At 37.9% G+C, this 25,169-nt stretch overlaps 1 protein-coding gene across 3 annotated transcripts in view; it reads right to left on the bottom strand.

Moving 5' to 3' along the window:
• CMIP (c-Maf inducing protein) overlaps positions 1-25,169 on the bottom strand; it is a 259,640-nt gene that overhangs the window by 222,702 nt on the left and 11,769 nt on the right. The gene's annotated exons all lie outside the window — the stretch shown is intronic.

Genomic DNA, 25,169 nt, shown 5'->3' with positions numbered 1-25,169 from the left:
ATCCAGATTGAAAGCAATAATTGATATTAGTTCCAGAAGATGATGAAATAACAATGAAATTCTTCAACTCAGACTATGGGAGGAAGGAGGCAGGGAATATGGATTCCAAATGTTACATATGCTGAAAGTTACCTATTATTGATTAGTTTTGCTTAATTGTTTACCTTTGCTACAAGGCAGAACTCTATTGTAATGGGGGTGTTTATGTAAAAAAAAAACGGACGGGGGGGGGGGGGGGGGAGGGAGAGAGAGAGAGAGAGAGAGAGAAGAAAAAAGAGAAAGAAAGAGAGAGAGAAAAGAGAAAGAAAAAGAAAGACAGAGAGAGAGGGAGAGAGGGAGGGAGGGAGGGAGACAGGAAGGAGGGAAGGAAGGAAGGAAGGAAAGGAAGGAAGGAAGGAAGGAAGGAAGGAAGGAAGGAAGGAAGGAAGGAAGGAAGGAAGGAAGGAAGGAAGGAAGGAAGGAAGGAAAAGAAAGATGCATCCGATCCTCAATGGGACACATTCGCTGATTGGTGGGCCAAGGAACAATCAATACCAGATGAATATATTTAGGCATCCATTTTCCATTTTCCCAAGTCTTCAAGTCCTTCTGAGCTTCCAGGAAACATAGACCTCTCCCAGTAAGTATGAGTTCTATGTGTAATTCCCACCACCCAATCCCATCTGCCCTAGAGAAATCAGCCTCTGAACCGCTCCAAGAATCATTTTCTCCAGAAAAATTTCTTCTATGATTGTATTTGGGGTATTGTTAAGAAGTCTTAGATGATTTTCAAAAAATTACAGAATTGGAGGACGGGAGATCCTCAGAGGTCATTGAGACACAATCTTCTCTACAACATCAATTGATAAGTTTCTTGAACCCTTCCAGTGAGAAAGAACTCATAACTTCAAGAGGCAACCAATTCCACTGCTGGACAACTCTAATTGTTAAAAAAATGTTTCTTTATAATGAGCCAAAATCTGCCAAGCAGAATAAATCTAATCGTTCCTCCACATCACTTTAGATATTTCAATACAATGATCATGCCCACCTAAATACAATTCCTACAATGGAGCACAACATTTTAATTAAGAACATATATACACACGTGATATTTTGGCATGGTCTTTAACATACATACTATCATGGTTTTAAATTTATTTTTAATCCTTCCACCGCAGCATTTAGGAAGTAGCAGACTTAGCTAGATATGTCACTGGGTCATACAAGGCAAGTAGGATCTAATCCAAAAATTCCTTTTCAATTGACTAGACAGGATAATGCTAGTAGTTTTTCCAAATGGCAGTCTTTGGATTATTAAAATGGGCTATCCCAACATGCACCCAAGAAAATCAGGCACAAAGTCTATTTCAAACTTTGGAAATATGTTTTTAGCTATTTGCAAGGAAAGCTGCAGTGTCTACCCACTGAAAATTCTAGGACATGTTCATGAACACATTGACAAAACCATTCAAGAGTCCATCTCAGTAGACTTTTCTTCAAACTCCAAACAATGAAATTAGGCTAGCCAGGCAATAGTATATCAAGCTATTATCTATTCCAGGAAGAACTTTCACATGTAATCCTTTAAGCAGGTCAAAACATGCTTCTTTCTCAATACCTTTCTCCCATTTCCCTTCCACTCTGGGAAACATTTCGGATTTCCAAGGTAGCCTTGAGAAGCTTTTTAAATGGTGCAAATAAATGTGGATTGCAAATGCTCATGTAGTCCCTCTACTTTCACACAAGTCAGGAAAGCAAGCTCAGTAGCAAATATGAACTATTCCCCAGCAGGGTTGCGCAGTTTTGACATGCTAGAGATATCATTCCCCTATATCTTTCCCTTGAGCATTCAGGGCCAAACTTTCCAAGGGTGACCTAATTTTTTTTTCAGGCAGTTGGAAGATGTTGCCAACTTTGTTTCTGCACAAACTATTTACTTATTTGTCCACAGACCTAATACAAGGAGCTAAATAACTGTACAAAATTTATGAAACAAATTAAACAGTAAAATGGGAACTCTTGAAAACATATTAGTAAGTTCCTCTCTATTTTGCTAAAATATGAATTCTAAGACTGTGCATAGGTTTTTAAAACATAAACATAAACAAGTTTTTATCGTAAGAACAAAGTGGTAGAGTGAAAAAAGATGACCAGTTTAGCATCAGAGGACACAGAATTCAAATCCCAGCTGTGTTCTAACCTGTGAGACCTGAGGGAAAATGTTAAACTTTTCTGGATCTCGGTTTCCCAATTTCTAAATTAAAAGGATTATTCTAAATGATCTTCTCTCTCAATCTATTATTTTGGTTCATGAAACTAGTTAATTCTACCTAATTTATATATATATATATATATATATATATATAAAATGCCTTTGATAACTGGCAATAAAACTGGAAAAAATTCTATCTACTTGAATTACATATATACCCCAAACCAATTTTTCATTTTACCAACAAGGGAAAAAGGGAAAAAGCAATTTTTAAAATTTGCTAAGAATCTGTTAATGAAATCAGTATGGAAAAGCACATGATTGTTTGCTGGTGGTATCTATATGAGTGGGTATTAACTGTCCAAGACATAGAAGGGAATCACCTAATCTTTTCTTAGACCTGAGAGGTAAATAAGTAGGAGGGGGAGGAGAGAGAGGGAGAGAGGAAAATGGGAGGAGAGTGAAGGAGGGAGAGAAAGAATATGTGGATCAGCATTTAAGCATTTATTATATACCAGGCATTGCTCTGAGTTCTGGAGATTCAAATACCAAAAAAATAAGTAAATAAGATTTTACCTCTAAAGAAGCTTCTATTCATCTATTCTAATTGGGGAAAATAAATCATAAAAGAGGGATTTTCCAATCCAAAATATTATTTACTTTCCCCTATTAGAATCAGGGTATTCCTAAAAGTGGGCAGTGCAATCGAGAGAATAAGTTGTGGTGGGAGTGAAGTGACAGCACAGCTGAGGTCTCCTGCAGGAATGGCACCCCAGGACAGACTAGTCCAAGTGAAGAAAAAGGCCTCTTGGCCAGAGGCACCTGGGGGATAGGCATAGTGGAGAGGGCCCTGAACCTGGAATCACAAAAGCATCTGAGCTTAAATCCAGCCTCAGACTTTTACTAGCTCTGTGACCAAGTCACTTAACCTTGGTTTGCCTCAGTTTCCTCATTTGTAAAATCAGCTGAAGGAAATGGCAAACCTCTCCAGCAGAAAACCCTAAATGGGGCCATGAAGAATGAGGCACAACCAAACAATAAATAACAATTTCACAGAGGAGAAAAATGGAATTAAAAGAAGTGACATGTTCAAAGGCCTCTACCTGCAGGCTCCCACTTCCCTTGCCTAACTCTCTCTCTAGACCACCTTGTTTCTGAAGTTCCTGGGGAGGAAGCTGCCTTGGGGTTTTCCAATGCCCTGAGCTCAAGCTGATTAGATCCACAGGACAGAAGGAAAAGAGGAGACAGGCCCCATAGAGAGCAAACAGAAAGTTTGTTTAGAAATGGTCTGTCCCCAGTGTTGTAACTCTTCTCTCTGAAGTGAACAGATCCTGCTTTCAGTGACTGATAAGCAGCACATCTACCTCCTGCCCAAGGAGTTAATTCTGTGTTTAAAAGGGTAGCTGAAGCCACCATCTTACTCGAGGCTGGTGAGATTTAAGTGACTTTTCTGAGCTTATAAAATGAGTCAACGACAAAACTAAAATAGAGCCGTGGGCTCTGCTTCTGACACCACTAGACCACACTCCGCCCACTGGAAATTTCAGCAAATACAACCAGCTGCAGCTCTCTCCTTCCCATCCAGGCACTGCCAGCAGCTGCAGAAACATACCTGCTGCCTGAGGCAGACACTGTGGGGACTCGAGGGCAAAGCTTCTCAATTCCTTCCACCCGGTGCCATGGCCCCCTGATGAGTCACACCGGGCTGGGGGATGGGAACTTTGGGAGAATGGAGGGAGGGGGGCGACTGAGGAAGGAGAAAACCAAAAAGTCTGGTTGGGAAGGGGGGGGGTAAGTTTATCCCAATGGATGGTGCTGAAGGAATAGAAAAGACCCATGACCAGGAACTGGAAATTGAATGGATGCCCATCAATTGGAGAATGGCTGAATAATTTATGGTATATGAATGTTATGGAATATTATTGTTCTGTAAGAAATGACCAGTAGCATGATTTCAGAAAAGCTGGAGAGACTTACATGAACTGATGCTAAGTGAAATTAGCAGGACCAGGAGATCATTATACACTTCAATAACAATACTATACAACGATCAATTCTGATGGACGTGGTTCTCTTCAACAATGAGATGAACCAAATCAGTTCCATTTGTTCAATAATGAAGAGAACCAGCTACACGCAGCAAAAGAATTATGGAAAATGAGTATGAACCACAACATAGCTTGCATTTTTGATTTCCTTCTCAGGTTATTTTTACCTTATTTCTAAGTCCGATTTTTCTTCTGCAGCAAATTAACTGTATGGATATGTATAACATATATTGTGTTTACATATTTTACATGTATTGGTCAACCTGCCATCTGGGGGAGGGGTGGGGGAAAGGAGGGGAAAAGTTGGAACAGAAGGTTTTGCAAGAGTCAGTGCTGAAAAATTACCCATGCATATATCTTGTAAATAAAAAGCTATAATAAAAAAAAAAGAAAGAAAAAAGAAAAGACCCATGAAAAGATCAGAGATTTAGAACTGGAAGAGACCTTAGAGATCATCTAGTTCAGTGGTGTCAAACTCAGAAATGGGGACCCAAAGCTCTACATAAGAATACCTAATGACTGTATACTGATTTGGAAAATGTCCTATTCACTGTATTTATGTTATATTGGATATATTTATGTTATATTGTTTTGTTTTTTATGTTAAGTATTTCTCAATTATATTTTAATTTGGTTTGGCTGCACTTGGGATTGCCACATTTGACACTTTTCATATAGTTCAGTATTCTCAACACTTCACATAGGAGGAAATAGATGCAAAGTGGAAAAGCTTCTTTTAGATCCGAGGTATTAAACACAGAAGTTAAGATTCAAGACTAATTTTCTGACTCCAAATTCAATTCTTTGTATTATAACAATATTCCTATTTTGGGCTAAATTAAGGCAGTAAAGGTTAAGAAAGAAACTAGGAAAAAGAATAGGCAAGGAAACCAGAGGTATAAATAAGAGGAAGAGGAAACGTGAGGGAGAGGATGAGGGGGGAGAGAAAGCAAAGAGAAGGAAAGAAAGGAAGATGGAGAGAAAAAGTTGAAAGAGAATGAATGTGTATTGAAAGAGATAGAGAGGTATAGTGGTTAGATTTGGCTTGGAAAATAGTCCCTGCATCCAGCTATTCTTTTTAAATGTCCTAGTCAAAAGCCTCAAAAGTTCCTCTACCTGGCACCATTCACAATACCTATGGACCCCCAAATACCTTCAGTCTGGGAATCTCAAACTTTAAACACTGTAATAGAATGCAAGAACAGACAAAATAAAATAAGAAGCTTTAGCTGGGTAATAAAGGTTTGTTCTTTAACACTAAAGAAGGAGGCCTAAGTATCACCTAACACCACCGTCAATTTTTTTATTTTGCGGTTCCTTAACTTAGTGCTACCCTTGTTTTTCTCTGCTTACAAACCTGTTGATCCTTTGTCATATTTTGCTCGAGATTTGGCTTGAGCTCTACCTTCCCCAATCCAACCCCATGTGAATCTGGCTCCCTAAAAACCATTCAACTCAATCTTTTATTCAACAAGCACCTACACTTCACAATATGCAACAGGGTCTCAGCTGGAATACAAAGAAGAAAGCTGACCTAAAAACTTCCCTCAAGAAGCTGACAATTCGGGGAAGGAATGGGATATGTATAGAAATAAATTAGATGTAATTTAGAAAAAGGTTAAAAGTACAGGAAAGGTCATCAAAAAGGAGAGAGGTGACTTAGGGAGTGAAAGATCACTTCAAGCTTAGGTGAAAAAGGAAGGCTTCATGAAGGACATAGCAGATTTTGAAGGCAGGGGAAGGATGTCAATTGATGAGACCACCAATGGTGAGACCACCAATGGTGAGACCACCATTCTAGATCCAGTGAACAATACACACAGATGAACACACAGGTGAAAGAAGACAGGAAAAGATTAGGGAACAGTACAATTTAGCTGGTAAATCGAGCGAATGAAAGGTAATGCCATGAAATAAATTAGGAAAAATAAGCTGAAGAATGAATGTGAAAAGCCCTGAATGCCACCTGTATTTTTCTCAACAATAGAGAACGACTGGAAGTTTTTGAGCAAGAGAATGAAATCATCAGACTTGGGCATTAGGAAAATCATTTAGGAAGATCAATTGGAGTGGACAGAAACTGGAAACAGTAAGTACAGTTAGGATAATCCAAGTGAAAAGTGATGAGAACCTGAATTAGAAAATTTACATTGGCAATAGAAAAGAGGGTGAGGGATATTATTAGAGAAAGAGAATCAAAAGGACTTGGCAACTTGTTGGATATGAAATATCATGTGGGCAAGGTACCAAAGGAATCAAATCTCTGGGGGGCAGGAGGGAAAGAGAGTAGTTAACTTTAAAACATTCCTAGACTTTCAAGTCGATGAATGAACAAATATTTAAAACCAAAGAAAAAGGACAAAGAGGGTTCTCAGCTATGGTTTGGACTGGTAAAGGAATAAATCCCTGTTGCCTTAGGCAACAGCCACTGCTAGACAAAAAAGAACAGAGAGGACTCAGCTCCGATGCCATGAGAGTGATAGAGCAGGCTACCATGCTGACTCCCAGGCACGAGAATGACAGAGCAGTCTCCAGCCAGCAGCCAGCCATGAGAATGAGCCTCAACACTAAAAGCCAAATCATACAGATGGTAAAGAATTAGAACTGTTGGATCTTCTCTACTCTACATAAAGTTCTCCAACTTTTTGGTTTTAGAACCTCTCAAAAATACTGAAGACGCCATCAAAGAGCTTTTGTTTATGTGGGGCATATCTATTGATATGCTGGCAATATTTAACAACTAGCTCTCTGGTGTAAATGCTCACTCTGAAAATTTATTAGCTCATTAGTATGAACTAACTCCAAAGCAATAATGACTCCATAGCAATAAATCCATCAATATTTATTGCATTCAAAATTAATGTTAGAATTATTATAAAAATAGTTTTGACTTCAAATACCATCTAAAAGGGTTCTGGCGACCACACGTTGAGAACTGCTACTCTAGAGTGTACAATGAGTCATTTTTCAATCATGTGCAAGACTCTTTATGACCCCATTTGGGGTTTTCTTGGCAAAAAGATACTGGAGTGGTTGGTTTGCCATTTGCTTCTCTAGCTCATTTTACAGAAAAGGAAACTGAGGCAAGTGACTTGTGACCCAAGGCAAGTCATTTAGTCCTGTGCATTGAAAGGGCACAATTGCCCAAATACAAAATTACAAATGCTTACTCTCCTCAGTAAATGACATCATTCTTAACAGTGAGGCTTCCCAGATAGTTCAGCCCATGGGCAAAGTGACTGTATGTCTAACAAATTGGTGAATGATAAACCAAGGGAACTGTCATTGACATTGCTACTGTATAAGATCTTCAATGACAAAATAAAGCAAAGAATTATTTTATAAACTGTCATTTCCGGCTTACCCAATATGTGGATTATTCACAAATCATCTATTATACTTTATTGTTTGTTAGGAGGCCAAAGAGACCTCCATCTACAAAATATTTTGCAGAATATCAATCTTCCTAAACAAAAACAGTCCTGAATTAACCAAGAATTGATTTCTAATCCTTGGTTCTTTCTCAGTTCATCACCTCTTCACTGTCTACACTTTTTTCCCTTTTCTTACCATCAACCTTTAATGAATAAGTTCAGTTCTATACTATCTTCCACACTGAAATCCCTTGCCCTCCTTGCTCTTATATCATGACTGCTAAATACCATCTTTAGATTACTCCCATCTTATTGCCTTCACTCTTGTTCACATGTTGCTTAACATAGATGGAGAAAAAAAAATTTTAAGTGTGTCGACTCTACGTCTGTTAAAAATTTATGCTACAAATCATTTTAACTAGGCCCTCACCTCCAAGCCAGGTATTATGTTTACAATTTCACTGGCTCAGCATAGCAGCTATTCCAACCTTCCTCAAGCCCCCAAACCTATTCCAACCCTTCAGCCTCTCATAGCACTTCCTGGATTCCCCACCCACCCACCCACCCAAGTTCAAGGGAGAACTCTGCCTTCTCCTCTTCTCACATTACTCAAACTTCTTTCCCCACTGAAGGACTAAAAATCCTTCATCTGTCCCACATAAAAAGATGTCCCTTCTTCTTGCCCAAGCATTTCTACTTGTACCCTTAATCCCATCCCCATCCCCTCTCCTCCAGTAGATTGCCTCTTTTATGATGTGCATTCTGTTTCTGGTCTTCACTTTTTCCCAACCTACTGACTGTTAGTAACTCACCTGTCTCAACATTAAAAATCCTCATTTGACTCACCTATCCCCACAACCTATCATCGTATATCTCTCCTTCCTCTCCCAGCTAAAATCCTTTGGAGAAAGTGCTTTACAGCAGTGGTACCAAACTCAAATGAATGGGGGTCACAAAACCTTACATAAGGATCCTTGATTGCGGCTTATGTTCAATTGCATTTTTATTTATTTTGTTAAATATTTCCCAATTACATTTTAATTTGGTTCAGGCAATATTTAATCTGGCCCAGATCCACCAGGGAGCATGTATGTCAAGTTTGCTCTAAACTATTTGCCTCCAGTTCTCTTTTCATTCATTTCTAAATTTTCTATGATTTGGGTTCTGAGCTCATCAACCAACTGAAACTACTCTCTCCAAAGTGATCTCTAAATGATAAATATAATGGCCTTTTCTCATTCCTCATCCTTCTTGAATCTGCAGTCTTTGATACTGTCACGACCCTCTTCTCCTAAATACTTTCTTCTCTTTAGGTTCTGTGACACTGTTCTCTCCAGATTCTCCTCTTACCTGTTCAAACACTACTTCTTTTTCAGTTTCCTGTGCTAGATGTTCATCCAGGTCAAGTCCTGTTTGCCAGGGGTGTCTCCCAAGGTTCTGTCCAGTTTTTTCTTTATTATTTGACCAGTTGTCATGGTTTCAACGATTATATCTATGACTAACAAATAAACACGAATGCCAGAGTCAAGATGAACAGCAGATCAATGAGTACCAGATCAGCCCTTCACTCTCTCCTGAGCTACAGTCCCCACATTACCAATTTTTGGTATGTCAAATTATTTTGCTCTGTAAATATTTCAACACATCTAAAACAAAACTCATCTTTCCTCTAAAGTCTTACTCTCCTGTCAACTAAAAGGCACTACAATCTTCCACCCAGACATACTACAATGTCACCCAGACATACAGTCTCTGTCATCATCACCCCACATATTCAATTTGTTTTCAGATCTTATCATTTTTGCCTTCATAACATCTCTCATAAATGTCCTTTTCTCTGCTTCACAAAACCACCATCTTCAGCTCTCACTTGGACTGTTACAACAGCCTTCCAATTATTTCTCTGCCTGGAATCTCCACTCACTCCAACTCCTCCCTCCACTCAGCTGCCAGGGATTCTCCTGAAGCACAGGTCTGACCTCTGGTACCCCCTTACTCAATAGGGGGCAGTGACCTCAATTACCTGCAGGATCAAACACAAGATTCTGCTTGGCACTTAAATCCCCTTACAGCCTGGGCCCTTCTACTTTCCTAACTGCTACCTCCACACGCTCTACGCTCTGGCAATACCGGCCTACTGGGCTTCCCCATCATGACACTCCAAAAACCATCTGTCATGGCTGTCCCCATACCTACAGCATCCTTCTTCCTTACCTCCAATGTCTAGTTTCCTTGGCAACTCAAATCCTACCTTCTTCAGGAGGCCTTCCCTTCCAGTCCCCCCGGGCAATTCTAGCTATCTGTCTCTACCCTCTTCTACTTCTTTTCCTCAAAGATTATCTCCCATTTATTTGGATACATCTTGTATGTACATAGCTATTTTTATGTTGTCTACTCCATTAGAATGTGAATTACATGAGAGCTAGACCATGTTTGTGTCTTTCTTTGTATTCTATTGCTCAGAACAGTTCCTAGCACAAAATAAGCACTTGATAAACACTTCTTTCTCTTTCCCCATGAGTATATTTTTAAAACAGGATTAAGCACTTTCCTCAGACTCACCATATCTCATTTACAGTAAACACAACCAGTGCAATAGTTATATTCTCTAGCACCTTTCATCAAACGGCACTGCCGAGTCATGGTCCCATTTGGCTTTACCCCTAGGGTCCCAAATCAGTTCTGACATCTTCAGAGATTACCGCAGGCAAGTTGGAAACAAAGAAGTACAGGTTCTAGGCATCTCCTGGACTGCAGGGTCCTGGATGTATATCTGCAAGTGGGATGTGCAAATTCCAGAACTGCAATGCCTCGGGAGAGCTAGAGCCTCCCACCCCCCCTACCCTCCCAAACATACACAGTTAGCCCTGACCCTCCAAGGCAAGAAGGAAGACATTGATTTCTTTCTGAAACTTAAATGAGATGGGGAGTTATAGGATCAAAAGACACAGCTGGCCATACTTTATTTCTAAACTCAATTTCTTCAGACTTGTCTAAAGTCAAGTCAAGAAGCTTTTATTAAGTACCTGCTATGTGCCAGGCACTTGGGAAATAAAGGAAAAATCTTATCATTTAATAGCAGAGAAGGCACGCAAACAATTATGTAGGAAATTATGTTCAGGATAAATTGCAAATACTCAAATGAGAACAAAGCAAAATCCAAAAAACAACATATGCCATGACAATTTGTGCAAATGAAGAAAACTTTAATCCAACAACAGTGCTAATTCATAAACTAACTCCCATCCTTCCAAAAGGCAAAAGGGCTGACGTCTCCTTACGTATCACAATGATTGCCCATGATGCTCTGATTAACTGTTCCAGGGAATTTTAGGACATTCAACCATGGAGGTATTGTGTTCTTATATGATGCGTTTAAATGAAATTTGGAAAATAAAAATATTTACATAAATATATAAAAATTAAAATATCTACATACATATAAAAATTGAATTCATTTTCTCTTATTCCACCCTCAGTTACAGTGCAGAACAGGCAGTCAAAATCCCTTAATAATATTATTTCCCACATAAGCCCGTGGCCTTATTCTATGTCTATTTTTCTATGAATTCAACTATTCTCAAACCCAGAAGGAAGTACTTCTTCCCCAATGCCTACTCACTAGTGGTTTATAACTGCTGCAGCTTCCTCCAAATACTCGTCTCAGGGTGATTTGCTCTGCCCCCCCAAAAAAGCAGTAGCATCATCAACAAGTAAATAACTGGGAAATGGGAATTTAGGGATCCTAGTGGTAAAGACTCCCTGAGGAGATGGAGTATGGAGGTGGAGAAATGGGAAATGGGAAATGGGTTGCAAAGGAAATTGAAAACTTTTATCAGAAAAGTCTTCATTATCCTATTTTATCATGTACTGAAATTTCAGAGACAGATACAGCAAGGAGAACCTCAGATGCTGTGTCTACAGAACATTAAGCCAACATTTTTGCAGATTACAAAGGAGTAGAGGCTTTCATCATTGTCCCACACAAGTCCACCAACATCCTAATCTTTGTCTCTCTAAAGCGCTCAAGGCAGAGACTAGAACCCAAAACTTACAAGACAGCCAATTCCCTGACTTAGGAGCCATGCAGGAAAACAGACTGAAGGTTACCCTGGGGTCCAAGAGCCTTGTCCTCAGGCAGCTTGCAGCTGATGACTGAACTCTCTAGAGAGTTTGTACATTTCTGTACAAATGTCAGCTATTATTTTTATTTCCTCAGAGTACCACAACTATGTTAGGGCTAGCCTAACTTAGCTGTAAGCACAATGTAAAAAGATGAGAAACCAGCTACCTAAAAGTACTTAAGAGTCTCAGTCTCAGGCCTCCAATCCCTTTGTTGTTGTTGCTGTTTCTCCTTCATTCCCAAAGAGGAGCCTGACATTAGGGAGCTGGATTCAAGAGGGCGGGATATGCACAGTCACCAGCCTCACTTTCCCCTCCAGAGTCTCTGGGCCAGGTACAGCCTGGAGATGGCCAATCCGGGTGATCCACAAACAGGCGTGCAAACACTAAGAAATCAGCACTGCACCAACAGAGCAAATCTGAAAGGCTTCATGAGGCCCCAATGTCGAGGTTAAACCAGGCCCAGAAAAGCAATCTTATTAATGAAGAACAAGGCAGAGGATAGTAAGTGCTGAGACAGGTTTTATTTATTTAACTTTTTTCATTTTCCTCTTCAAACTGAAACTGTCAAAGTTGTGCCTGATAAATCAGAAAGTTACAGAGGAAGTGGTTTGTCCTTCCTCCCTCCCACTAACAACTTCTGCAAAAGATAAAATACACTTTGGCCAACTGCAAAACACAGATGACTGAAGAAGTCATTCAGATCTTCAGGAAACATAGTCATTTAAAAAAACAACTGTCATTTGAGTTACCTAAAAACAACTGTCTGTTCCTGGCCAAAGGTCAGTGATCTCTGAATAGATGAGGAAAGAATAGTCATCCTCTTAGGAACTCACCTAGACATCTGCTCCGGGTTTTGGCAGAGTATTGTGTCCTGAGCCCTGCTCCTACAGAGCTTGGAGGCTGGAGCTCTGGGGAAATCGAAGTATGTTTAATGATCAGCTTTGTAGTAGCATTTAGGAATCCCAGCAATCTCATCTTTTCCCTGAATTCATCTCAAGGATAAGGAAGGGATGTCCAGAAATACCCATATCTCCAGGCCCCTTACAAACCAGGAAAATGGAGAAATAAAGAGGAAGAGAGTACTAATTAAAGACTAATTCTATGTTGGAGGATAAGGACCTCAAAAAAAGAGAATTTTCCAAACATAATCAGTCTCCTCTTATGATTGTTTTTGTCTTTCTTTGTACTCTTAGTACTTATCATGGTGCCAGGAATATTTTAAGTACTTAACAAATGCTTGACTGATTGACTCCTTGCTTTGACAGGCCTCTGGTGCCTTCTTACCCACCAATAGAGGTAGAACACAATTCTACATAGGTTTGGGGTATCAATGCCTACAATAATGGTTCTGGCTCTGTCATTTACCAGTTATGTAACATTCCTCTATGAGTCCTCAGCTGTAAAATGGGGATGTTGGACTTGCTCATACAATCATAGGATTTAGCACTGGAAAAACTTAAAAGAGTATATCTGGCCCAATTATCACATTTATAGAGGGAACCTGAGATGATTTCCAAGGCTTTTACACTCTAAATCAAAGGGTAGTTGTGAGAACATAATTTTGCAAATCTTAAAGCACTATTTAAATGTGAATTATAATTATGATCCATGGACTATGGGATTCTGTGTGTGCGTGCACTTATGTAACACACAGAGGGTCACAAGAAGCCTGGACAGTAAAATCTGTGAATGACTTGGAGGAGGAGGGGAAGGAGATAGAGGGAGAGAGAAGATAGCAGGTCAAAGGAGGAAGGTCAGAAAAAGGGGAAACCCAAGGGAAATAAGGAAATGAGCAGTTCATTTTTGTATTAGCATATATATATATATATATATATATATATATATATATATATATATATATATATAATTCAAGCTTTTGGAAGTCAGGGACAATTTCAGCTTTGGCTTTGATCTCCAATGCCTAGCATATAGTCTGGCACATAGCAGTACTTAATAAATTGGTTTTATTGAATGATTCATTTTCATATCTTGGCTTCATGGTAATGTTTATGAATTTCCCAGGAAATGTGGCCCCTAGTAATATGGCACTCAAGAACATTTTCCTGTGTTAGCCTTCAGTCCATTCTTTCAAATGTCACAAAACAATGATGATGATGATGATGATGATGATGATGATGATGATGGGTATGATAATTAGCATTTATTTAGCACTTTAGGGGTTGTAAAGTACTTAACAAAAACTATCTCATTTTCTCTTTACAATAACCCTAAAGTAAGTGCTATTATTATTCCCACTTTACAGATAAAGAAACTGAGACTGAAAGGTTGTGATTTGTCTAGGGTCACAAAGCTAGCTTATAGTATCTGAGACTAAACTGGAACTTGGGAACTCGTGACTCCAAATCCAACACTCTGGACACTTTACCACCTAGCTAGCTGATCATTGGATCACAAATATAAGTCTGAAAGGGAACTCAGAGTCCAACCAGTCCAAAACTTTTATTTCATATTTGAGGCCTGGAGAGGTCGAAATAGTTACTTAAATCACATAATCAATAACTGAACCTAAATCTTCTAACTCCAAATGCAGCCCTTTTTCCACTTTACCACATCAGTACTCTAAATCTTTTAACGTAGAAAAACTCAGTACAGAAACATCTTCAAATTTCCAAGAAGTCAATTCTCCTTCTATGCTCAGATTCTAATACTCTGATACAACTTGGATCCTCTCCTAAATTCTGAATCCTACTCCTTCACACTGTCACAAAAACAACTAGATGTTAAAGTAGATAGAGCACTAGGCTTGGAATCACAAAGGGTCATATTAATGAATTCAAATCTAGCCTCAGATATTTACTAGGTAAATGACCCTAAGCAAGTCGCTTCAGTTCCTCACCTACAAAATAAAATAGAGAGGGAAATGACAAACCACTTCTGTATCTTTGCCAAGAAAATCCCAAATGGGGTCAAGATTGAAACAACTGAACAAGAAAAAAAGGAAGTTGTGTTTGAGGCAAATGAAGTCTATTGAGTTTATCTATTCCATATTTCTAGCTTTAGTTGACAGAAGCAAACTTTTGCATTTTTGTACTTCTATGTCTAAAGGTAAAAATTCTGTACTAACAAGACCACTGAGGCCACATAAGAACATAAATAACTACTGGTTTAAGTTTTCAAGAGAATAATCTGAGAGTGTACATTGAAAGTTATAAAGCTCATCAGATCCTCTCACTTAATGATTTCACTGTTGGGACTGTATCCTAAGTATATTGTTAAAAGGAAAAAATACTATACTCTGTACAAAAATATTCACAGCTGTTCTATTTATAAGAGCAAAAAATTAGAAGCCATCTAAATGTCCAATGGTTGAGGAATAGTTTGACTAAATCTATCATTTTCTATACAATTAAGGTTGATAACTTAATAATCTATAACTCACATTTCTATAGCAGTAATTGGTATATAATGAACAAATATTTATTATATCATAAAAAGGACATTCAAAAAGTATCTCAAAAAATATGGGGAGACTTAAACAAAGTGCTACAAGAACAGAGAACAATATAGACACTGACCAGGTATGACATGAGTAATCCTGGCATCTGTGATAAAACACGACCCACACAAGCAAGGGGAGGCTGCACACCTCAGGACACTTAATCCTAGCCTCTGACAATAGCTAGAATTGACACTGACTACAGAAATAACCATAGTCAAAACTTTATATATGCAGAAGAAAAAGATACCAGAAGGGATAAGAGTAAAAGTAAGCTATTATTCCTATTATTTTATTAAAGTTTTATTTTAAATAAAATGTATGATTTCCTCAAGCTGGTCTCATGGTCCTTAGTCCTGGCCATCCAGTTTAAAAAAAAAAATAAAACATTAAGGTTCTTCTCTGGACACTTCTAAGTGCTGTAATTCTGGGCTCCCAAAAACTATACAAAAACAAAGACGCTTTAGAGAAGTACAAACTCTGGCTTATCTTTATAAGAAGCAAAGGCATTCAGTATAGACTCAGAAGCAATCTGCCTATCCATTAGATTGTGACTGTCTAGAAAGCAGGGACAGACTCTCTTTTGCCTTTCTTTGTGTCACCAGAACTTAGCAGAATGTCTGGCACATTGTAAGTGCTTAAGAAATGTTATTGACTGACTGACTTAAGTTTAAAGGAGCTCATTACCATGCAGGCTACTGGGTGATAAAAATTTCTGGCCAAAGTTCTGAGAGCTGTTCTATTAAGTCACAGATTGCAATCTTTACCAGTGGAGAAAAGACTCATACTGATGAAGTCACAAATCAGTTTTAAGTATTTAGTTTTATTTGGGTCTAGGTTTTACTGATTGATTGTTTATTTTGCTGAGAATTTTCCTAAGTTTTAAAAGAAGCAAAAAGTTAGCACTAGAGCCCCATTTTTTCATTTATACATAAGGATATTAAAAGTTGAAAGGGATCTTAGATATCAACTAGTCATACACAAAGGTTGGTTCTTACTCACACACAGATGGATAGTCACATGACACCAAAAATCTATTTTTGAAAGTCAATTCCATTAAGATACCATTTATAAACCCCTTATTGATAAGGGCTGAGTAGACAAACTCCGATACAAAACAGAAGGGGAAAAAAAAGAGTCCCTACTCCCAAGGAGTTTACATTCTCTCTAAAAGGAAACCCAATTTAACACTTTCAATCCTATACCTTTTATACTTTTAAAGGTATGGGATTTTTTTGTTTTTGTTATTTTATACATCATACTGCCTTAGTCCTGAATCCTTTTTAACTAGGAAACTTTGCATGTGCTTTTGTCTAACATTCTACATGATTCCACCCTGTGGAAAAACAAAACTCATTATGCAAAACAAAACATCACATTATTTAATCACAAAATTTAAAAATAATCACATTATTTTAAAACAAAAAATGAAAAAAAAACTTTTAAAACTGTACATTATCAAATTACAGAAAAGAAACACAATTATAAAAAATTCAAATTCATACTTTGAATATTTCAAAAAAATTCAGAAATATTAATACACCAGGTTTTTAACATGACTAGAAACATAAGAGGTTATTCAATTTTTTAGATACTAATCCATAATGGAATAGCATTTAGTGCAAAGTAGACAGAGAACACAACTAAAAGAGGCAGCATCAAAGAGCTAGGACGTTTCCAAACTCTGCTATTTACTTAATCTGGGGAATCTTTGGTTAAAACACTTCACCTTTTCAGAATGCTCATACAAAAGAAAGGATAATGAGGGAGCAGGATTAGATAATCTAAAGTCCCTTCTAGCTTTAAATCTACAATACTGGATTGTACTGGAAAAGGAGGGCCAAAAGAAGCATCCAACCAATTGTCGCATCTTTTTTTTTCTTTTTAAATTAATACATCATTTTAATTTAAGTTTGTAGGGAGCTTTTAACTCATTCTTATGACTGGCATTTTGCACAGTATAAAATATTAGAAAAAAACAGGTTGATTGTTAAAATAATTTACATGAAACTAACTATATGTGCACACATTATACATTAAGACAAGACTAATGTCAACTACAGGAAAAAAATATCATCAACCTGTTTATGATTATTTCTTTTTCTTTTTAACAAATTGCCTCTTTGCAGCCACCACAGTTCAAGATAAAGTAACTATGTTCAAATTTATAAAATACATAAATTTCATATTTCCATCTCATAAAGTGATTTATACACAGTAGGTACATAACAAATGTTTGTCAAGTTGAATCACTTGGTTTAGATAACAATCTTCAAATAAATACAATGACTATAAAAACGTGAATAACAAGAATAAGGCAAATCTGAGAACTTCATAATTAAAATGACCAATCCTGACTCTGAAGGCAGGACAAAGAAATGACTTTCATTGGAGTAGTTAGAGGGTTATGCATGGGTAAGGAATGTTGCACATAAGCTTGCAGGCAAAGTAAATATGTCTTCTGGCTTTGCTTAATTTTTTCCTAGGGCAGATGTTCTTAAACTTTTGACATCATGGATGCCTTTGGCAGCCTGATGAAGCCTATAAACCCCTCCTCAAAATAATTTTATAAAAATTCGTAACGAGAAAATGATAATTTTCAGTTTGAACTTAGCTGTCATTTTTCCCCCAAATTCAAGTTAATGGAACCTCTTTCTTTCTTTTTTTTTTTAAATGGATCCTCTTAACAGAAAATCTGTAAATACTAGGTTAAGAACCAAAATGACTATAATTTATTTTTAAAGCATCAAAAACTTTTTTTGAAACCATCTTCAGATACCGATATACAAATCTTACTTCACAGGATCTTACTGAAATACACAAATATAAACAAACCTTGATTTGTGTGTCTGATATCTTTCTCCCCTAATCTGCAGAGGGGTACCATCTCTAGACTTGTAGAAGTCAGATTCCCAAGGTCTTCAGACTTCCCTATATAAATACTTTGGAGTTACATTTCTGAGCAACTGTGTGTTAAGTACACATCCTATGCTGTTTGTTCATCAGGCTGCTCATTGCTATTCTTTTCATACTGTGAATTTACTTGTTTTTTCAGTTGTTTTATCAAAAAAGTGAAAATGGTCTTAAATTTTAAAATAAATATTTTATGAACAAGTAGTGTCAACCTTGAAACTTCTGACAAGGATAAAAAAACATTTTGACATAGTCAAGGAAACAGGATACAATTCCAACGCACAGAGGAAGATCTGTATGTACATGTAGAACTTCCCTATGTTGCCATCTTTATGGCCCAGACAACAAATCAGTGTCACAAAAAATGTAGAAATCACTAGTAGAAATAAAGCTTTTATTAAAAAGGAAATATTCCATCAAATTGAACATTGCTATCCTTGATCCATAAACTCTACTCCTCTTGAGTCAAGATCCAGTCCAAAAGATCAAGTCTGTAATTATCTGTGACTAGTTTACTGACTTTGTCACTCCTTCCTGCTGAGTGGGAAAAGAGAGATTCAAAGAATTTCAGAGATAGGAGAAAAGAAATGAATTCACCTCCAAAAAATAAATTAATTAAAACATAAAAGGCCATATGTAAAAAAGAGGCTATAAGCTTTCTGTAAATTTAAGATTTTCAGTTCAAAGTCATTCCCCTTGTTCCCATGGGTAGGTAGCATAACTATAAGGAAAAGCATATTGAAGAAGGTCTAAGAATATGTATTCTTCCAAGAAATACCACTAACAATCTCTATGACTTGGACATGTCAGGTCCCCTCTCTGATTCTCAGTACACTTATCTGTAAACTAAGAGGGATGAACCAGATGTTCTAGGTCAGTGGTATCAAACATACTACCTATATTATGTCCTGAACCAGACTAACAAGTAATTGGTAAATTTTCATTCAAAATGAATGAAAATACAACAAAATATAGATATTTCATTTCAAAATGAAGCCAATATGCAGCTTTCAGGGATCCTTATGTGGGATTCTAGGGTCCCAATTTCTATTACAGTTTGTCATCACTGTTCAAGATGATCCGACAGACTGTTCCTTAATAATAATAGCTAACATTTATACTGTGCTAGGCACTTTACATTATATCATTTCATCCTCACAACAACCTAGGGAGGTAGGTATTCCTATTATCCCCATTTTACTGTTGAAGAAACTGAGGCAGACAGAGATTAAGTGACTAGACCAGGTCACAGAGTTAAGTGGCTGAGGCCAAATTTGAATTCAGGTCTTCTTGACTCCACACTCGGGATTCTATTCACTGAGCCGCCCAGCTGTCTAGTAAAACTTGTGCTCACATGTTTATACTGAGGAAAATGCGGTACAAACTTTCAAGCACTCTGTTAAGGTAGGTGGCTGTTGTTTCATGTTCCAAGGACCCTTCCAGTTGTAGCCTAAGGATTATTTCTACAGACTGAAAACTTGAGGGATACAGAGCTCACTATCTCCCAAGGCAGCCTATTTTATTTTTATAAAGGTCATTTTACTAATTATTAGGAAGCTTTTTTTTCTGTAACCAACCTAAATTATTACAACTACTAAAGCTAACATTGATGTAGTACCTCAAAGTTTGCAAAGTATTTGGCACATACTACCTCATTTAGTCTGCTTGTAATTTCTCATCATTTTCCTTAGTTTTGCTCACTGGAATCAATTCAGTTCCTCAGTTCCATTTAATTCAACAAACAGGGGCCAAGTAAAACAAATCTGATCCCTCTTATATAAAACAACCCTTCAAATACGTAAATACAGCAATCCTGTCTCCTCTAAGCTTCTCTTCTCCCTTACTTCCTTCACAATGGTCTATCCAATACAAAACTGGGTAAGAACAAAAACATGCAGTCCCATTCACCTACATGAGTTCTACCCATAAAGCAATAGAGAGTAGAAATACCAGTTTTAATTGCTCATACACCAAGACAGATAGATACAAGTCAGAGTAAGCAAAGTTTCAGTCCTGATTCAGCCCAGGGTGTGTAACTCTCAAACTGGCTTTCTCATGGATGATAATTCTCATGATTGACTCTGAGGGCAGGCAATGAATTGAAACCCATCATGAACCACTGAATATGATGCACAAAAAAATTTCCCACTTTGATAACTGAAACAGCCTCCCAATTCATCTCCCTATTTCCAATGTGTCCTTTCTATAATCCATTTTCTTCTCAGCTGCCAAATGGGTATCACACATAGCACTGATCTGACCCCCTCACTCCTCCTGCTCCAAAAGCTTCAGTGGTCTTAGTCTTCTCCTTGGCATTTAAAGCCCTTGATAATCTGGCTCCAACCTATCTTTCCCTTTTACTACATCCCAGCCAAACTGGCTCATTCATTGTTCTCCATATACAGCATGCCAGGGCCCATCTCCTTTACCTTGGTACAGCTGTCCCATCAGTCTAGAACATACTTCCTCCCCACGGCTATCTACCCCTCCGGGATGGCTTATGTAACTAGAGGCTCTAGAATCTCCCTAAACCCTAGTCCACTGGACTGCCTGAGGGGCCCAGGGGACTCTGGAATGAGCAGTCTAGCTAACAGCTCAGGCAAACCCACACTAGCAGTGAACTTCATTCACCGGCATGAAGTGAAATCCACACAGCTCAGAAAGACTTCAACTAGTTTGCTCCAACTAACTGCAGGCTAAGTGAGGTCACAGTTTCAAAGGCTCAGGAAAGCCAGGCTTGGTGCAATCCAATCTTCAAATAGGCAGCAGCCAATTACCCAAAGAAACCAAGACCTTACTTTCTCCTCAGTCCTTCAATAATGACAGACCTAGACTGATTGAATTACTATGTATACGTACACACACACACACGTACACACACACGTACATACACATGTACACACACACACACACACACTATATAAAGGAAGATTTTTTTTTTTAAGTCAACAGGGCTCTATGAAAACTATGTACTTTCCTGCCTGCATTGGTATTCTTATGTCAACAGCTCTAGTTCAGTTTCAGTGGATGTCAGGGGCAATATCATTTAGAAAATAAAAATGACTTTCAATTCTGTTTTTAAATCATATTTTCCAAGATCAAAATCTCATTTCCCAAGTACTATTCTTGAAAGCCAAGGCCAAATCAAACTGAGCACACACTAATGTCTCACTCTCTCAAGCATTGGATTTCCAACCTGCTGTGGCACCAAAAAAACAAAACCAAACAACAAAAAAAAACCTGCCAGGGAGTGAGTACTGCAGGATGTTCCAGCTGGGGGTAATGTCCCCTCATTAACTTCTCTCTCCATAAGCTCCAGTCTTTTCTACAAGTTTACACTTTGTCAACTAAATTTCAGGTGTTACATTACAGTGCACTAAATGGGAAATACACTTCCATCTGTTTTGTGAGAGCATCCTGTACATCCTCAGTGTGCAACATTTCCTACCTGGGTCAGAGAAGAGACTATCTCAGCTATCAAAGATGAAACCTTATCTTCACAGAAATGAAAAAAGGCATGCTGCAACAGCAGAGGCCAGGAGTGCCTTAAGGAAGATTCAGCAAGATCTAGAAAGAGGCTGGTGAATTGTTGTGCATCTCCTATGAAATTCTGTGCAAAGCCATCTCTCAGACTACTTATGACTGAAATCTTCCTTTAATATAAGGGTATACTGAATGGAGTCTAGAGTGAGCAAACATGGGGCAGCTAGGAGGGGCAGTGAATAGAGTACCCAGCCTGAAGTTGGAAAGATCTGAATTCAAGTCCAGCCTCAAATTGTGTGGCCCTGGCAAGTCATTTTTAACCTCTATCCCAGTTTTCTGGTCTGCAAAATGGAAATAATCAATGGAGAAATTAACTTACCTCTCTGGGTTATAAGGATCAAATTAAAAAATGATTATAAAGCGCTTAAGATAATGCCTAGTGCACATTAAGCCCTATATAAATGTTAGCTATTATGATTATGATTATCATTATTAAATGATCTGTGTGGCCAGACTGAAGCTCCCACCCAGGTCGGGCAGAGGAACTTTCTCTTCAAGAAAAAAAGGTAAACAGGGTAAGGGACATTCTTTTCCATTTGTAACTGAGCAACACCATTTCTAAATGAAAGGGAGGATTTTACAATTGTCCTTGATCCAAAATCAGATTCTCTTGTACTAATGATAATAACGTTAAGGATTATTATCCTTATGATTTTCCTTATAGAAGACAAAATTACTAAATTGTTCATTGTGCTTTGACCCAATCATACCATTTACTAGGCTTATAATTCTAGGGGTTTACTGACAATTGTTTTTGAAAACTCTTATGTGTGTAAAGATGTTCATAGAAACATTATATGTAATAACAAAAGCTGGAAATAAAATATGTGCCCCATTATTGGAGAATAGCTGAACAAATTATGCTGATTAGTGTAATAAAATATGGCTGACATTAGGAATGAGGAAAACAAAGAATTCTGAGTAATATATAAAGATCTGTCTGAAATGATATAAAATGAAGAAAGCAAAGCAAAAGAACAACATACATGACTATAAAAATGTAAACAGAGTCAATATGGTAAGGCAAAAAGGAGGGACGAGAAAAACCATTTTTCTATTTTAAATTTTAAAAAATAACATGACTCTCCCAGGGTTACACAATTCATGTCAAAACCAGAACTGTAAGACCTCTTTCCATTAGATCAGTCTGTCTTCTTTATTTAAGTTGTCATTAAAAAGCATTAAGTTTTAAATTTACTTCCCATAATTCCTTAACTAAAACTCAATGTAATTATATACTATGTTAGTTTCAAACAAAATACATTCTAACCATCACAAGAACTTTTGTTTTATAAAAGTTTTAAGATAACTATGTTAGACAATCCTTAGAAATTAAAGAACTTCAAAAGTACTCAGATGGAAGGGATTTCTATAAATTAACAATGATGGAAATGTTTTCTCAAAATAGACACTGAAAACTCTGAAGGGGTTGGGTTTCTGAGTGCAATGCAGGTACAAGGTATAAGGAAGATTTTCAGATTCATGCTTCACATTCTCAAATGTTTCTTCTTACTAAGTATGGGTGGCACACGCTTATTCCTGCTCCTCGAGAGATTCAGAATAGCTGATGCCTTGATTTTTGAGATGCAATAGGGTTAAAATGAAAAGATGTCCAAATTTAGTACTGCACCATGTGGCGAGCCCCCAGAATCAGGGGGCCATCCAACTGCCTAAGGAGAGGCAAACTGGCCCAAGTTAGAAATGGAGTCAAAGGCCCCTAAACTTCCAACTTAGACAAGATAGGAAGAGATCCTATCTCCAATAAAAATTTATAAGTTTCTTCCTTTGATTTCTCTCACCTTTCCTCCTTTTCCCCCATAAAGTAACTTCCCTTTTCCAACCACCTTTAGTCTTATACAGCAATGAGTCATTAATATTCTTCAGTATCAGGTCCATTTAAAGAGTTCTAAGTGGGAAGAATTTTTCTTGCCATTATTGTCTTTCCAAAGCTCAGCCTCCTGAATCGGGAAATGGGATGATACAGAAATATAAGTCCTCGGGACTGGTCACAAACAACACAGCAAAGAATGGCCCATCATTATAGTATCTTAGGCCCATAAAGAGAAAAGACTATTGCTATAGAATCACTGAAAGACACAGAGCTGGGAGAGACAAGCTTCAAAACTGACTTGTTGAGCACTTGGGAGGCTCAGGCTAGTATCTTTAGGATCGACACAATAAGCCTTTGCTTATTTTCTTCAATGCATGTAGAAGGTCCACCCTTTCTCATGTTCTCCTTCCAAATCCTACCCCTCCTCCTAAGGCCAGCTCAGGACTCCTCAAGCTCACTAATGTTCTGTCTGAACTCCTTCTTGACTAAGGTTGCTCAATTTCGCTCTAGGAGACAATGAGCTCCTTGAAGATAGAAACTTTGTCTCCTGCTCTCCTGACCTCACTCGATGCTTAACACAGTTCGATCACAAGGACAATACATACATAAACCTCTCACTCCACAAGGTTAATTAACTTCATCAATGTTTTAATCTGTTCCTGAAGGCTTAGCTAGGGTGTCCCCAAACAATACGAAGAAATAAACAATGCAATTCATCATTTTCTACCAAAACCAGAGGAAAGTCATAAAGCCTCAATGCTTCATTCTTTAATGATCAGCCCTGCCTACCACTCCCTTAGCTAGAGAGCAGGTGAGGAGGGAGAATGACTAACTTCACCCGCCTTCCCCTCCTCATCTCCTCCTTTTGTAAATGAGAAAAGGTAAACCAAATAGGAGTCAGTGGCCTATGAAAGCTTGGGAGGGAGAGGAAGGGAGAGACTATACTGGTTTTGATCAGAATCAGAGGATCTAGGTTCAAAGTCTGTCTCTTACATTTACAACCTTTGTGACTCTGGACAAGTCATTTAAACGTCTCACATCTATAAAATCAGAGTTTGGGACTAAATAGCCTCTATAGTCACTTCCACCTCTAGATCTATGAAGCCAAAAAACTCTACCCACAAGGAGCTTACATTCTAATAAGGAGAAACTACCTATTTAGGATAGTGGTAGCCAGGAAAAGGTGTTTTGATCTGGTAAGTTACAGAAACATACCATTTACAGAAGAAACAGTAAGATGGATTTGGTTACTATTACTTAAGCAAGAAATTGGAGAAAGTGTATATGAAATAAGGGGAAAGAGGAGAAAGAAGAGAGCTGTACACAGTGCAAGGAAGATGGCAACATCAGATAAAAAGCATGAAATACAGTCTAGGACTCCCTAGATATAAGGGACTCTGTATGATTTAGTTTGAGGAGCTATGAAGATAATAGCACAATAAATGGGTAGGAGGCTTACTAAGATCTGGCTCAAGGACACATCTCACCTCAATACTACATATATTTCAAGGAACAAGACAGACTACCCTAGAGTATTGATGGTTAAGAACAAATAGCTTCTGTTTACATGTTTTATGACAGTTTTAAGTAGCTCATATGATATACAATATATAAAATAGCATGGAAATATTTTGGAAAGCCATTCTTTCTGGCCATTTTTGTCCCTTCCATGTACAAAACATGG

Source organism: Sarcophilus harrisii, chromosome 2 (assembly GCF_902635505.1).
Source record: "Sarcophilus harrisii chromosome 2, mSarHar1.11, whole genome shotgun sequence".
Taxonomy (NCBI): Eukaryota; Metazoa; Chordata; class Mammalia; order Dasyuromorphia; family Dasyuridae; genus Sarcophilus; species Sarcophilus harrisii.
Note: the sequence above shows the minus strand (reverse complement) of the source record. Positions and strands in the feature narration are given on the sequence as shown.